At 32.7% G+C, this 13,805-nt stretch overlaps 1 protein-coding gene across 8 annotated transcripts in view; it reads left to right on the forward strand.

Annotated features, from left to right (window-relative positions):
* The window catches only part of FSTL5 (follistatin like 5), an 875,733-nt gene that overhangs the window by 229,034 nt on the left and 632,894 nt on the right, over positions 1–13,805 (forward strand). Inside the window, exon 1 of one of the 8 annotated variants that reach the window (XM_077139635.1) lies at positions 8,896–9,046. The exons of the other annotated variants lie outside the window; for them this stretch is intronic. The gene's annotated coding sequence lies outside the window, so the exon portion shown is untranslated. Of the gene's footprint in view, positions 1–8,895; positions 9,047–13,805 lie in introns of those variants that run through there. 8 annotated transcript variants of the gene reach the window in all.

Raw genomic sequence — 13,805 nt, forward strand, 5'->3', positions numbered from 1 at the left:
AGTAATTGACAAACGCATTAGTAGGAAGTTATTATTGTTTCCTATTAAAACAATTCAATAGACCCAGATGGAAAAGTCATTTCTTAATGATGAACTGGCTCTCCTTTTAGACAGTTACATTGCTTACAAAGAGTACACAAATGAAATAGAATCCATACTTGGTATTAACTCTAATTTCTACATGACTCACTTGAATTTCATTGTTTAAACATAACCATTACAGTCACAGTTGCTTTGAATACAAATTAATTTCCAATCATCTATTTAAATCATATTCGTTTTGCATTTCAGAGAGTATGTTCTGAATGCTTATTTGCTTTACTATGGGGATTTTATTTCTAATCATCCATTTTAATGGCTTTTTCCTTAAACCGAGATTAAAATTCAGCCTCATTTAGAGAACTTTCTTTTCTCAGAGCGTTTTTGTGCAGGATGGAAATCTCTGTTTCTCCTTGTACAGGGATCATCTCCATAAGGCACTTTTGTGTTTTTTTCACCCTTTGTCCAGCCAGAACACTAGATAGCTTAATACTTAAATTATCAGAACTTTATGACAAGTCAGTCTTACAAAAATAATTATTTTTTCAAGGACGCATACTAATGTGCCTTGATACACTTCAGCTACCATCACAGTAATGCATTTCGGTGCATACAGTTCACAAACGGCCATTTCCCCATCGCTCTTTTCTTCGTACATCCAAACACGCGCTGATATTTGGAATGTAGTATACGGTGTTTTTGTATTACAGATGGTCCCTCACAATCCTGAAAAACATCATTATTAGTATCTTTAAGAAAAATTTGCTAAATATAGATTGTTTGGTGATTTTAACTTAAACTAAAAATTTTATATCATTTCCTTGAATGAGCAACTCAGGGACTCCCCAGCAAATCCAGTCAAGTTTATTAGTCCAGAAAGCAAGTATCTGATCCCCACGAGGCTTCTGAGCTTGTATCCTCCCATTCTCTGAATTGAATTCCCCACTGTAATAACAGTAAGCTAACTGCATTTTTTCGAAACACATGCCATATACTCTATCTCATCTAATCCTTCCTTCATTTCTTAGTCGATATTATCGTTACATCCCATGATTTTTTCAATTTATGTATTCATATTGTTTAAGATGGCACTCTTGAATTAACTCCTCCACATTCTGAAATTAAGTTCTTCTTCTATTTTCCTATAACATCCTACAAATACATATATATTTATGTTACCTTCTAAGTTGCACAGAAAATAATGTTGTGGTATGTGATTGTTTTTATCTTGGATTCAAGGAACAGAGGAAGTGGTTGTTTTAGATTTTGATGAATATTTTATAGTACTGCATTTTCCTTGCCTTATGCCTAAACTCCTGCTCACAGTGGGGAGTAAAGTAACTTAATTTCTTCCAAAACTAAATACCCTAAATTAATGTTTTGATCTGCATATGCTTCCTAGCAAACTTTGCTGGTTGTCCTTCTACATCCTCTTTTTTTTACATGATCCTGTAGACACGTTGTTGCCCTTAGCTTTCTACTTTTTCATTTTTAGCTTCTGCAAAATGCTGAAAATCTCCATCACATATTTTGTTTACATCTTAATTGTTTGTTTCTTTGGGGGAAGAGATTTATACTTTGATCTTTTCTGCTACCCATTTGAAGACTCCTCCCAACAAGCTATGAATGTATTCTTAATCATTATCATTTCACTCTATATTCTTGTTGGTTAATTTATCACTTCCCTAAGGTAAATTTTTATTGTTACATAGAAATTATTCATAGACATGTATTCATCATTTTCTCAAATTATCACTGATGTGCCTGCCACTTTCCCATCCATTCCTCTCAGCAGTGGTCCTAAGAAAGGAGGCTCCCCTTTTATTCTTCAACCATTGTTTTTGTTTCAAAATATGATCTATGTTTATGTGATACTCATTTTTTTATTAGAGGCTAAGTTTCCTTCAAGACTATGTTATTCAATTATATATCGTCTATATCTATGGTTTTAGCTCATTTCCTCTCAGTGATAAATAATACCCAACTATATTAAAATATTTTTCTTATTCAAATTTGTATCTCGCAAAATAAAAGGTATTTGGATTTGTGACTCTATGTCAGTGTGAGCTTTTTTTTAGAATAGAGGAGGCACACTCATCAAATTTGTATGTACCATGAAATTCTGATAGAAATAAACTAGATGTACTGTTGACCATGTCAAATCTCGGCAAAGTGTTTTTGGCATAACCAGATAAAATATTTTAGTTCCAACACTTGGGTGGACCAAAAATCTCGAGAAATGTAAGAAAAGAAAACAGAAAAATAGAAAGTCTGAAATAAACATGTCTATAATTGACAGATCATGAATAGTAGAATTGGGAGCATAATCAACAATTTTAAATTTTTTAAGGGTTTTTTTTTGTTGTTTTGTTTTGTGTTTGTCCCTATAAAGATCGGACAGTACTTCCAAGAACTGGAGACCCCTCTTGAGTATGTTCAAGGGACGCTTACCAGTGTCATAAAATGTACATAATCAGCTCATTAAATCATGGCCCTTCGACCTTCGGCTTGAAGAAAAGATGTGTGTGTGTTTGTGTGTGTATGTGTGAATGTACATGTGCATAAGTGTGTTATGGGTGGGATTGAAGGAATAATAATTGTTTTGGATGCTATTTGAAGTGATGGCAGGAAGAATTTTTCCTCTCTCGTAAGGCCCAAAAGGATTAGTAAGTAGAGGCTAAAGTGAATATATTTGTTTCAATATAAACTAAATATAAGCTTTGAACAATAGGGATGATAAAGTCTTTCTTGGTGGGTAATATGTGGTGTTGTGTGTCGCAAAAGATGCTCAATCATAGATGGAGCGATTGCTGAGAGGTGATTAAAATGTCAAATGAAAGGTTGTTTCAGAATGTCTCTGAAGTCCCTTCTAACTTTGATTACTTAATTATTCTTTAAAGGTTCAGTTTAAATAGTATGTATGCATTTTTTTCTGTCTGAAATTTCTACCATGAGAAAAATGATATTTTAAAATTAATGTCTTTTAATATATTAATATAATAATAATGCATATTTAATGATATTTAAGTAATGTACAGTATTGCACATTTGGAGCAGTGTGCTTATTTTATTTATAAACATGCTGCTTTCAAATACATGTGTTTTCAGCTGCTATACAGACATATCACTTATTTGACAATGAGGATATTTTTCAAAGCATTGCATTTCCAGTTTACACTTGAATTTAAATTACTCATGTGCTTAGCTAAAAGTGAAAATACTTTACCCCCTACAAGTGTTTCTAGCATTATTTTTTGCTAGACACAGAACTTGGTTTATATCATCTCATTTAATTTTCAGAACACTACATTTTGCAGAAATGGAACCAGATGTGCAGAATAACAAACCGATTACCAGTTGTCACGTAGTTAATGAAAGAAGGGTCAGGGGCTTATTACAGTAAGAATTAATCAAAAGCCAAGCTCTAAACAACTACCACATATTTGAAGCAAACAAAGAAACATAAAACAACCACTACCACAGAGTAATTACTCTTTTTGTTCCTGAAAGATCCATAAGCATGGAAGATATAAAAGGCAAACCCTTTCTTGGGAAAATCCTGTAACTTCTTACCAGCATATAATAGTTCTCTTAACTAAAAGTTGTCAAGAAATATTAAGGTTATTATTTAAATAGGAGATGAGATTTTCCCTGAGTCAAAACTTTCAAACACTTTTATTATCTTGAAAAAAAATTTTTCAGAGTAGGCACTTAAGCCAGAAGGCTCTATGAACCAACTGCTTCCAATGATTAATGATTTTGTTAAATTAAAACAAAATTTGACGTATACTACGCAAAACTGTGCCTCCTAATTTATATTTTCTGAGGATGTTTGCCTTTCTGGTCTTAATTCTAAAACGCATTTGAATTAAATACAAAAAAAGTTTATTATTTTTTTGTTAATTTTGTATTTACATTTTTAAACAAACCAACAATTTAAGAAGTTACTTTATGATTGAGTCTTCATCACTTTTCCTTAGAGCTAGACAGCATACTGTTGTCAGCTTTTTCCTTGTTTAAAGCTATTTTTTCTTTATCTTTTCTTTTCCTTCTTTCTTTTTTTTTTTGCATACTTTTTGAATGTTTTTGTTTTGTTGTTGTAAAGTGTGGTTTTTGTTGAGAGTGTATGGAGATGGCTACTTGTCTGTAGCTCACAAAACCTGGTTGCATCAAAAGGAATTTCTCTGAAGTGGAGCAGCAGCTCATGACAGGAAAGTGTCAAGCATTTTATCAATATCTGTGAATCTAGCCAGAAATTTTAAGATGGATGTAACTAGTTGACACTGTTAAACTAAACATCAAACATTCTTTCATTTTTTTGTGTGGCAATAAGAAAATCATACATGCACACATACAAAATAAGATTACAGGGGGTTCGAGTGTAGCTCAGTTGTAGAATTCCCACCTGCCATGCAGGAGACCCAGGTTCGATTCCCGGCCCATGCACTTCCCAAAGACAAATAAACAAAAGATACCAACAAAAGCAAACAAACAAAAAAATTTAACAAACGGTTCTGCAATAACAGGATACTCACATGGAAAAAGAATAAAATGTGACCCCATCATACAGCATATAAATAAAAAAAAGAAAAGACAAGGAGATTACACATAGCAATCATATGTACTAACATTTATTAAACCCAGGTGTTTTGATTATCATTTATGTAACATGTCTATTCAACAGTCCTTTCATTAATAAGTTATATTTGTGGCATTATTGACTTGGATAAATAATCTACAATCTGCTTATACTATGTGAAAGGGAACCATTATTTTCAAGGCATCCTAAGTGAAGTTCTGAATATATGTATGTTGAGACACCAGTAGAGGATGACAATCTCTGTCGTGCTTTCACCTATAAATGCTCAGCCAATGCTGGATGAACCTGGGCCCCAGAATACCATGTTCAGCATTAAACAATTGTGAATTATCATTTTCTCATAGGCTTAAATATCTTTTCTAAGGAGAGTAGGAATTAAAGGACTCCAAAGCAATGGCTTTTACACTAGAAATATAGTAGGTCACAGGCCTTTCATATTTATTTCTACTAGGCAAGCAAATCTTCAAGTCAGGACAAATCTTCTCTCTTCCTGTAGACCCTATGTTAACACATAGTTTTCTCACAATAAATGCTTTAGATGAAAAAGGAAGTATATCGACAGTAAAATTGGTGCAGACTCAAACACCATTCACTATTCCAAAATTAGCTTGCCTCAAGTCTTTGAGACTGTCTTGCACTTTTTTCTAAAATGGGGTTGCTAAATTATCTAAGTACCTTAGATATATAAGGAATGTAAACATTCTCCATTCCAGAATTTGGGTCACTTAGAAGGACATCTAGGCAGTTGTCAGATGCCTGAGATCCTGGAAATAATATTAAGAGGGGACACAGATGTTGAACAAAAGTTAGGTCAAGTAACAAGGGGTGTGGACCAATAAGAAAAACTTAAGATTTAGGTGTAATAAGCAATTTAATATTCACTTTGTTCTAGCTTGCAGTCTGCCAAAATGTGATACGCCAGAAATGGAACTATTTTTTGAAGAGGGACTTAATTAAGTTGCACATTTACAGTTCTAAGGCTGTGAAAATGTCCAAATTAAGACAAGCCTATAAAATGTCCAAATTAAGGCATCCAGGGAAAGATACTTTGGTTTAAGAAGGCCGATGATGTTCAGGGTTTCTCTCTCAGCTGGAAAGACACATGGTGACTTCAGCTGTCTTTCTCTCCCGGAATCTTCAATGGTTTACCCCAGTCTCTGTCCGCTCGTTGGCTCTGTAGGTTCTGGTGGCTTTTGTGGCTCTGAATCTTTTTTTCAAAATGGTTCCCTCTTAAAGGGCTCCAGTAAGCAACCCCACTTGAATGGGTGGACATACATCTCCATGGAAACCATCCAGTCAAATGTAACCACCCACAATCGGGGGTGTCATAACTCCATGGAAACAATCAAAAAGATTACACCCAGTAGTATTGAGTGAAGATGAAAGGATATGTTTTTTATGGGGTACATAACAGATTTAAACAAGCACACACATGTATAAATGTGTGCATGAGAAAACTATTCAAAATAATTAGTATTGTTAGTTGTAATGTTGCGCTCATATAAAATAATGCAATATAATGATACAAAAATTACCCTGCCTTTCTAAAAGCTTAGGGGAAAAAAATCTGAGAAATTATGAACACATGGGTTGTAAAATTAGCAAGTGCTTTATTCCAAAATGTAGCTGTTACAAATAGAAGCCAAAAATAAGGTTTCACGAATTTCTATTACTATCATGCTGTGTCCTAGAAGGCAAACACAGGAAACTATTAATATTTATAGACTATGAATGAGGCAAACATCATAAATTAAATATCACCTCTTTTCATAGAAAAGCAGAGTGAACTAACAAGAAATATGGCAGATGATTTCCTATGGTAACAGAAAAAGAAAAACCACAGGGAGTCTTTAAAATAGTTAACCTTTGATATTAAATTTCCCACTTTACTACCTGCAAAGAGACTGAGACTGCCTGACATAAATAATAAGCAACTCTTCCTTGAATTTTAGCTAAATATTTTATTGTTTAATTTAATGTAAAATGTAGCTTCATAGTACTATGCAGTTTTGAGAAGAAAAGCATGACAATCTAAATGTTATTTGTAAAGCTAAGTTTAGGGGACTACTGCGAGGCTCTGTGAAATAAAATTGAGAATCTGATACCTTTATTGTTAATTAAAGAATCAGGAAACGAAAGTCATTAAGCTCAAGTGTGAAGATGTCCTTTATTGCTAGAGGTGAAATCTGATTTGAAATTTTCCGCTCAGTCACATGACTGCCAGTAGAACGCAATCTCTGAGATGTACTTCAGATTACAATGGAGTGTCTTTATTTCATGTACAGCACATTTCCTATCCAGTATATCCCCATTAGAATTCAATAGGGACCTGGATCATTGCAAGTGTGGTTAACCAGTATTAAGCTCTCATGAAATTAAGCTAAAACTAAAGAAAAAAAGATAGTACTTAAAATTATTATTTATCTTTCCTGAAATTATGTTTCCCCCAAATACAAATGTGTACCTAATTTAGAACTCATGGTGATATATTACCAAATGCAGTACTTTCAGATTCTTACTAAAACCAATTTCCAAATTGTTTTAGTTGTTTCAGAAATTATTTGTCGTTAACTTTACAATAAAACAGGTGTCAAGCATGAACAGGAATATTGAATTTGTTCAACATAGCATAGTATCAAACTAATACTTAGCCAAGGCTATTCATTGGTAATAACAAGAAGTATGTATATTATTGTTGAAAAAAAGTACAGTTGGGCACATTTTTGCAAAATCTACTAATTCTTTCTGTTGAATTGGATCAATATCTTGCAAAAGTCCATTTGTATTAGAAGGGGGCGTGGTTCATGGAAATGTACAGTTAAAGACATTCCATATGCCATGTTATGATTTTCTTTATCTGACTATTCAAGCACATACCCTGATTTAGCTTTCTTTCATGTGATGCTTGGGTCTCTTTGAATCAGAAGGGTATTTGAAGAGCATTAAATGATCTAAAGCAGGAGTCAAATTTTAATTTCATTTGCAACAAATATTATGTACACAATAAATAACCATGCAAATGTGAAAAATGGGTGAGTGCTATAATTGCTTTGATTTATAATTTTAAAAATTCAAAATTAACTTCTCATAAATGCTTCTCTTGTAAGTATAAACAAAATATGAGGGATTTAAAAATGTGTAATTTCGGTAAAGAGCAATTTTTTCCATATTGGTGGTGACTATTTTGACTGACTACAACTGAAGAAGACATTGTATTCCACAGATATGAACACAATTATAAGAAAGCTCTCGAAAAAAAAAAAACATTATCTATCACGTATTGTTTTCTTGTGCCAGGTATTTTGCTTAACTTTTGCTTAAATTATTTCATTTAAATGAACAGCAAATTGGTGAGATAATTATTGTTTCCTCTCTTTGTTATTAGGAAATTGGAGCTGAACTAAAAAAAGCTATAAAGTGGCATAGCTAGGACTCAAATTTATCTGTAATACCAAAGTCTATGCCACCTCCTTCATAATAAGAGCTCCTTACCAAAATACAGCGTACACCAACATCAGTTCACTCACACATGCACAAACGCATGCTTATTTCTTCCTTGAACTATCCTAGTGAATACTGTTAGCAAGGTTTTTCAGAACTTACAGAATTTCAAATAGTTATTTGTATATATTAACCAACCAATAATTATTAATGACATATTTATGCTCATGAAAATACATATTACTCTTCTTGGCAGAATTTATTTTTTTAAGGGATGCACACTGTATCCATAATGGTTTGTTATAAAAAGAAAATGTGTTTCACAAAAATATTAAAATTGTTTTTTTAAATTGTTTTAGAAAAATAAAAAAGCATGCGGTATGCAAATACTGAGTGAATTGCAATAAGAAGTTGCTCAAGAGAAAGAAAAAATGGATTGTAATCTGAACATCATAAATACTGGATTTAAATTTTGATGTCAGTTGTCTTCATGTGGAAAATGAATTTGTTTAAATGATAGCATTCAAAATGCCTTCAAAAATAAAAGTTATTTGGGTTTAAAACATGCTTGAACTGCAGTTACTGATTTTTTAAATTGTGGTTTAAAGATTGCTAAGGGTTGAGTTAATAAGCTATCTCAGGGACAAAATTAAATTTAATTCATCATCATTGCCCAGAAAGAATTTAAAAGACAGGATATCAACCTTTGAAAATTAAATGACAGATAATCAATACTAACAGTAATAATATAAGATATTATCATATACTGTATGTAATACCATTTTCAGTTGAGCTGCATAGGCAGTTACTCCTCTGAGTTCCGAAGAAGGTACTGTTAGTGTGTTTTGGAGAGTTGTAAAAGAAAACAGATTTATTTGAACTCAAAAAGGAAGGAAGCTGTGCTAGAGCAGCAAGTGGAAAAAACTTTCTAATTTATATCAAAATAAGCATTCATTGAGAACTATGGTAAGTTCTGAAACAAAGTATTTAACAAGACAATCGATCCTCTACTTTCATGGAACTTTCAACTTATTTTATATTGTGCATATAAATAGTCAGATTTTATTATGGCACTTTTTTTTTCTTGGGTGCATGGTCCGGAAATGCGAACATTCTACCACTGAGCCACCCGTGCACCCTTTGGCACTTTTGTATATTATTTACAAAATATTGGATAACATCACAAGCATTTTAAAATTTGGAGTAGGGAAAATATTTAAATTGATGATCAGATTTTATATATTTTTGACTTCTCTTGTCAGTGTTTTGAATTCATTTTCATGAAATAAGGAAAATATTCCATTGTAATATATATAAAAGTTTGGTGATGCTAAAATATTTATAGTATATTCAAGGTAAAGCAATATATATATAAGCATTATTAAAATACATGTCAAATTAGTTGGTGTTAATTAATAATATAGTTTTTAAAATGTGCTTCTGTCAGTTATAACAAATATTTCACATCAGTGCAGGGTATAAATAATACGGTGATCTATGGAAGTTCTGAATTTTATGCATTATTTGTTCCATAAATCCACATTTTCTCTAATTAAAAAAAACAGCATCTTGGACCCAGTAGATCTGCCCATCTGACAAACTAATATCACCGAATAACTTTAGTTGATGCCAGATGGAGCAGAAAACTCAATTCTGCTCACACTCGGACGTACAGAATTGTGAAATTTAATAGTTATTTGAAGTAAAAGAATTAGTGATTTTGCTTTAAAAACGTTTAATTATTACAGTGTTTGCTTTTAGTTAAATTGTAGAGGGATTAGGTGATATAGAAAAGATGAACACAATAATGTAATTATAATTCAAGTTTGTTAGAAGAAAAGCTGTTTACACTTTTATGAATATTGAGGTATTTGCTAGGTTTTAAAATTTAAAAAAAAGGTAGCATCAACTTTTTCAACTTTGGCATCGTCAATATTGTTCTGTTCCTTTATTGATGAATCTATTGCCAACAATCAGTCTTAGGCATTAATGACAGATTCTAAAGTCTTTTAAGGAATTACAAGACTGGTTCTAATGTAAAATGTATAAACCATTATTTGACTGCTAATACCTCTTTGGGGCCAGGGATATCAGCTGTTAGTCTCTAAGCAATATTGTCATTTAATTGAACCTAAGTTATCTGTTCAACTTTTCCCTGCTTTTGAAAATAAAGAGGAAATTAAAAGCAAATATAAGCTTAGAGTATAAAATAAAATATTCACCAAGTGATTATATTTAATTAGTGGGGTTTTTTAAAGAGTTAACATTTTTTTTTTTTTTTAGAGAGAGGGAGGAAGGGAAGGAAAGACAGAGAGAAGGAAGGAAGGATGGGAGGAAGAAAGGGAAACATCTTTAAACATTTTCTTGTTTTATTATATTTTGTTTGTTTGTTTGTTTTTTACATGGGCTGGGGCCGGGAATCGAACCGGGGTCCTCCGGCATAGCAGGCAAGCACTCTTGCCCGCTGAGCCACCGCGGCCCGCCAAGAGTTAACATTTTAAATTAAAAATATTTCATATTCACTTGTATTTCCTGATTTATTTTCATTTTGTCTTACGACTTTTAAATTTTGAATTGCTAACTTAGTTTTCTCCTTTATTATCTGAAACTTCTAACTTTACCTTTACCTTAACGTGTCCTTTTATTTGTTTTAGTAATAATGTTTTTGGTGGAAATCAGAGAGTTTAAAAGACTAACTTTTGACTTGAAATAAATAGCAAATACTGAGCTATACAATACCAGCATCATTGATCAGTCATTTGAAAGAGGTTGTTTAAAAGCAATAATGAAATATAACAAATTTAAATATTTTAGCAGTCATATAGTAATAAACTTAAGTATTATCTGGATATATCTTGATATTCATTAATTGTGTGAGGAATACATATATATAATTTCATTGGTTAGAATTATCTTAAAAGGCTACATTTCACAATCTATGTTTTAACATAAAAATAAATATCTTAAAGCCAAATAAGTTAACTGGATATGTAAGTGTCTAAAATCATTTTTATTGAATTGCATTGTAGACACTCAATATGTATAATATCTGCCTTACTTTATTTGATTTGGTGTTTCAACGTGTACTTAATTTGGAGTCTGGGACTGCTTCAAAATGCTAGCTTTGTTCTGCTGAGCATATAGGAAACCAGGATTGGTCTTCTGTGTAAATGCTTCCTGGATGTAAATTTAAAGCATAGTTCATTCTTCTAGGCAACCAAGACACCACTTAGTGAATTACAGTTTGTGTTAAAGACTAATTCAATAGCACACTTCTGAATTAGCTTTCTCAGACAGCCAATTCTCACCCAATAAATTGTAAAGCACAGACCTCTGGAGCACAGAAAAATTATTGAAAAAAATCTCCAAAGCAGTCTGTGTAACAAGCAGCATCTCTAGTTTAAACATTTGATATTTTCACACATATATGTTACTTTTTGTTAATGTAGTTAGAAATTCTAATGTAGTAAGAAATTGCTATTATTAAAATATGCTGATTTGAACCGAGCACTACCCCCCAAAATAAACAAATAAGCAAAACAAACAAACAACAAACAAAAATTCAACAAATGGTGCTTCAATAACAGGATACTCACATGGAAAAGTCATGAAATGTGACCCGAGCACACAGTATACAAAAAAAAAAATCCAGTCATCATGAATGTGTTTAAGAATTATTTACTTACAGTGTAAATATCTATCTGAAGTACTATACATTTCATTGAATGTAAATTTTACAAATTGAAGTATTACATCTATGTTAAAATGTGGGGGAAACATGCATCTTCGAGTCAATTAAATGGGTATGTTCCTTTCAGTTTTATAAAGCTTTGCTTATCACATAATATAAGAAGCTTTCTTGTCATCCTGTAACACAAGAAATTTGGCTGCATGAAATTAAAGTGCTAAAAGAATGATATTTTAAACTCTTTACGAAAATTTGTACTGTCAGCCAAGATGGAGGAGCAGGGAAAGGTTTTATCTTCTGTTTCGGTTTGTTAAAGCTGTTGGAATGCATTATACCACAAATGGAGTAGCTTTTAAAAGAGGAATTTATTAAGTTACAAGTTTACATTTCTAAGGCCATAAATATGTCTAAACTAAGGCATCTAGAGAAAGATACCTTGGCTCAAAGAAGGATGATCTGGGAAGGCATGTGATTGATGCCCGCTGGTCCTTGTTCCCAATTCCATTGCTTCCAGCTTCTGATGCCTGTGGTTTACCTCTCTAAGCATCTGTGGGCCTTCACTTAGTTCCTTGGGAATACAACTCTGGGTTCTGGTTTGCTTAGCATCTGATGGGAAGGCACATGGTGATGTCTGCTGGGCTTTTCTTATGCTTAGGCATCTGCTTTCTTTGTTGGCACTTCAAGCATCTCCAAACATCCATATCTCTGTTAGCACTGAATCAGCTCTTCTCCAAGGGTCTGCATCTGAGGTTTTGCCAAAATGCTTCCCCTTTTAAAGGACTCTAGTAAACCAGTCAAGACCCAACTTGAGTGGGTGGAGTCATATCTCCATCTAATCAAAAGATCACACCCACAATTGGGTGTGTCACCTCTCTAGAGACGTATCTAACCAAAAGCTCATGCTTACAACTGAGTGTGTCACACCTCCATGGAAACAATTCAGTCAGAGGTTTCTACCCTAAACAATAGATCTGGCCACACAAGATGGATCCGAATTAAAACATGGCTTTTCTGGAATACATAATAATTTCAAATCAGCACGCCTTCTTACCTGAAACAGTAAAGTATCAGGGTAAATTATATGAAACAGTTACTTTCAAGACACTGAGTTTTGGGGAACAAAGAACAGTGATCCCTGAGAGAGGAAAATCCAATACTGTGATAACTATCCTTGCCTGACCTCATTGCCTGGAAAGAATTTCCAGACGATGGTACTGGTAGAAGAGCTCAGAGAAAACCTGGCAGTCTTCCTGAACTGAAGAAATTAGAGCTGAAATTCTCAGGAGCCTGAGGCAGCTAGAGTTCAAAGAACAGACTACTGGAAAAGGAGAGAGATGTGCAGAGAAATAAATCTGGATATTAAAGTCAAGTAATGTAGAATTTAAGGCCAGATATACATACACACACATACATTGTGTGCGTGTGTGTGTGCATATATATAAGATTTTTTTAATGTTTCAAGGATATCCTTGTATATCATTATATAAGAACATAACTGTTTTTGTTAATGCCTACATATCATATAACCAGTCCATTTCTGATAGATATTTTTTACTGTTAAATACTTCACTGTGATAAATATCATTCATTGTGTCTACGTTAATACAGGTGGACTATTTTTTCCTGACAATATATTAAAAGAAATAGAATTGCTTAAAGCGTTAATGCATTTAAGATATTAGGTAGTATCAAAAAGCTAATAAATAGTGCCATCTGAAATATGCGTTAAACGTGTTTGACAGCGCCCATTTACTGTACATTCTCTTCAACATTTAGTGTTAATTTTCTTATTTAGCTAATATGATAAGTGAAAAATCAGCGTGCATTATTTTAAATGCCTTTATCCATGAGTTTAAGAATTTTTACCTGTTAACTTTTGTTTCTTTTTATGAATTGCTTGTCAGTATTATTTGCACATTTTTCCATTATATTATGGGTCATCATTGGTGTATAGGAATAGTTTATGTAGGATGGTTATTATTTTTGTGTGTTTCATGTGTTACAAATATTGTCTTTCTCTTTGCATATTTTTGTAAG

The sequence above is a fragment of the Tamandua tetradactyla genome, chromosome 22 (genome assembly GCF_023851605.1).
Source record: "Tamandua tetradactyla isolate mTamTet1 chromosome 22, mTamTet1.pri, whole genome shotgun sequence".
Classification (NCBI taxonomy): domain Eukaryota; kingdom Metazoa; phylum Chordata; class Mammalia; order Pilosa; family Myrmecophagidae; genus Tamandua; species Tamandua tetradactyla.